This window comes from Pteropus medius, unplaced genomic scaffold (genome assembly GCF_902729225.1).
Source record: "Pteropus medius unplaced genomic scaffold, Ma_sr-lr_union100, whole genome shotgun sequence".
In the NCBI taxonomy this organism is placed as follows: domain Eukaryota; kingdom Metazoa; phylum Chordata; class Mammalia; order Chiroptera; family Pteropodidae; genus Pteropus; species Pteropus medius.
The window spans coordinates 2,256,268-2,259,988 of record NW_024350319.1 but is presented as its reverse complement, the minus strand read 5'-3'; the positions used below and the strand labels follow the sequence as shown (position 1 = coordinate 2,259,988).

At 34.2% G+C, this 3,721-nt stretch overlaps 1 pseudogene; it reads left to right on the top strand.

Annotated features, from left to right (window-relative positions):
• Positions 1-764: 764 nt before the first annotated feature.
• On the top strand, positions 765-883 carry LOC120583602 (uncharacterized; annotated as a pseudogene).
• Positions 884-3,721: the final 2,838 nt, after the last annotated feature.

Genomic DNA, 3,721 nt, shown 5'->3' with positions numbered 1-3,721 from the left:
AATAAACAATATTTTAGCCAAATGACTATATGAGATTGCTAAAACTATTTTTAAAAATGAAATTCAGAGGAAGAAAAATATCCACATATCTGAGAATTCTTTTCAATTGAACTTTATGTCTACTGAAGTTTTACCACATTGTGCCACCAGTTCACAATCAATTATACTCCTTGAATCAACGTTCCTAAATTATAATTTATTTCAAATTATGGTCTAAATCTAATTTTTGTTTCATGGAAGTAAAGGTTATAGCCCAAAAGTTATCTTAAAGATTATACTCTCAACCTTTGCAATTCATAAGAAGATAATGGAAGCCCAGGGAGTCGAAGTAACATCTTCAAGCTGTGCAGCCATACTGCATGGCATAACTGTAATTCAAATTCACCATAACTTGCCAAAATTAAATTTAAAGACAATAATTTCTTTGGTTTATGCACTTTGGAAATATTTTTATTATAACAGATTTCAAACATAGAAGCTTACAGAGGTTCATACATTAATATATGTGTACACCACCCAGCTTTATTGAATTTTAATGTCTTTAGATTTGGAATGAAATATTGTAGCTAGAGTTGAAGTCCTTCCATCATATTTTCCTAAATTCTCATCAATTCCCATTTTCTTCAGAGGTAACTATCATGCAAATTTGATATATACTTTTCATTTAGGCATTGCTTTAAAGAAGCAAAAAAGTTAAAAATGATTAATTTACAAAGAATTTTCATTCTTATTAAGAGAGGTGAATTTTTAATGCTAAAAATACAGTCTATGGCCATGCTTACCTGAACAAGCCCGATCCCGTCTGATCTCGGAAGCTAAGCAGAGTCAGGCCTGGTTAGTACTTGGATAGGAGACCACCCAGGAAAACCAGGTGCTATAGGCCTAAAATAATAAAAAATAAGGGATTGTGAACTGACAAGGTCCTTGCAATCTGTGAGGTCAACCAAGGGTTACCTCATCTAAAAAAAAAAAAAAAAAGAGAGAGAGAGAGAGAATACAAATAGAGTCTATTTACTGACCAAAATCATTCTACGAAAGGAAAGGGAGCTAGCTGTCCCAATTATGCTTCCCAATAAATTCCCAAATTAAAACTTAGTTTTATTGACTCAAGATCACATCTAAAAGACTTATTGGTTTCAATAATAAGAGCCAAATCCTGTTTCTACAAGAGTAAACATGGAGAGAGAGGCTTCTAGGCAGGGCCACTTCATAAACATGCAACCTGTATAATCACACAGAGCCCACAGCTCAAAGGATCCCATGCTTGATTTAATTCTCTGCTATTGCTGTCTTGAAATTCTGGATTATTTTTGAACAAGGAGCCCCACATGTTCAATTTTCACTAGGCCTTGCTAATTATGTAGCCGGTTCTGGTTGCTAGGCAAGGGGCAGCTGAGCTGAACCTTCCATCACCAACTTTCCCTCCCCAAGGTAAAACTATCTTCCTGGGACTCGAGGAGACAATGGCTAACAAATTCTCTTTGTCCTCAGGGGGGTGCTGTTCCACTCAAATACTCAGCACTAATCTGAGCTGCAGACTACTTGCCTTCAATGCACACACAACTAAATATAAAACTGGAAATGTTTAAGTAGGACTTGAAAGGCTGAGTTACTTCAAAGGGGAAATGGACATGAAAATATATAGAGAGATAAAAATTGCAGCCATTTGTTGAGCAACTTGTGCATGTGTTATGCTAAGCACAGTAAATGCAATATTTCTTTTATCTGTAAAACACCTTATGATAAAGATGTTAATATCTCCATTTTTACATGTAACACAACCGAGAGTCAGAGAGTTTAAGTACGCCCCCAATGGCAAATGGCTAGTAAGAAGAAGAATTAGAATTTGAGTCCTATTCTGTCTGCCTCTAGAGACCATGTTTGGAAATTTTGTTGTTGTTGTTGTTTGTTTGTTTCAATCTAGAAGTAAAAACTTGAGAAAGTCAACTAACACAGTTGTTGTTTGAAGGATTTTTAAAAGAATTTTCCATGCTTTAAATCATGACATTCTGATAATGTGAGAAGAATTTGCCATAATATATCTGGTGCTTTCAGAGCTCATTCTACTAATCAGATGCAAAGTCCTGTATTATTATCTAGTTCCAATTATTGTGTATCTCAAATTTTACAAATTTCTATGGTCTAATGTTTGTGTCCTCTCTCCCCCAATTCATCTGTTAAAATCTAACCCCTAAAGTGATGGTATTAGGAAGTAAAGCCTTCAGGAGGTGATTAAGTCATGAGGGTAGAGCCCTAATAAACGGGATTAGTGTGCCTATAAAAGCTGCCTTAGGAAGCTCTTTCTGGGTCTAATTCTGCAGTTTGTTTCTGCTGCACCTTACTTCATATGTTTTTGATTTCTGACTATGAGCTCATGTGACTGGAAACTTAATCTGTATCTTTTTTCTGTTTTTGAAGACTAACTTTAATGTAATTTCCCTTGAAATGATGTATTTATGCTCTGTAAAGCACCTGTCAGACACTACCAACATAGGACTACTTTCAACTAAATTCTTATATTTCAAGCTCACAGGCCACACACAAGGGTGAATTCTTGCCCAACGTCTTGTGTCCATCAGCTTATGTTTGAAAATCCTCAGGGGTGATTAATTTTCTTTTTATCTTCCTTCTACTCACAGTCTGAGAAGGCAAATACTGTCTCCCTCTAATTGATTAGGGCATTTCCTCTTTAATTATCCTTTGAAGATATTATTTTAAGCTCCCAGATTAAAAAAGTGGTTTCTGGGCCAAATTCCCACTTATTCAGGTCTTATGAATGGTCTCTGGCCTTCCAGTAGAAGCATTAATGCTCAGATACTTGGTTACTAGGATCAAAGAGAATTTCAAGGCAATACTACTCCAGAGCTACCTGACCTTGCTGGTTTTCTTGTCTTTTCTAGCCTTGTTTTTTTTATGTCCTTACTTTGCTCTTGCTCAATTCTATTGTTAAAATACTTTATCAAGCCCTTTTTGGCGTTATATACCAGGAAATTTTCTCCAGATTGATCAACTGTTTGTTAGAAATGGAAATCTAGAATTCAGCTTTAATACAGAGAAAAACTATGACGTGGACACAAAATTCATTGTTTATTCAGGTACCTTTGTGTGCTAAAAAGAAAGCTCAGTTTAACAACTGGTGAAGGAAATGAAGAGCATTGGTTAATGAAATGATCAATTAATAGGTTTATCCAGGACAGTCCAGCCCCTCCTTATGCTTCATGTTCCAAATTTATTATTTCTCCATTTAATTTAACACAATATTTCTCAACTTCACTCTCAAAAGTGTTTCTGTTCAAATGATTGATTATGGTCATCCTTACCAAGGAAAAGTTTCTTTGATCTTTCATGTGTGAAATTTATCTGTGGGATTTTCTTGTGAGTTAACATAAAGAGATAAGAACGTTCAGTTAAATTTTTCTACCACATACTTTGCCTTCACCCATTTGAAATGTAAACATCTATATTTTTATGAAGATCTTATTTCTGAGAAATAATAAAAATAATTATGAAAAATGATAAATTATGGCTAGGGAAGGACATAATTATTGCTACTAAGATTTATTTATTTTTAATAATTTGGATGTAACAGAATTTATAATAAAATTACCGTTTTCCTTTAATGTATTATAAAGTACTTTTGATATATAGAAGACATAAATCTAGTATAATAAGCTTGAGAAATAATCCATTATCCAGAGTGATGATATTTCTGTTATCTCCT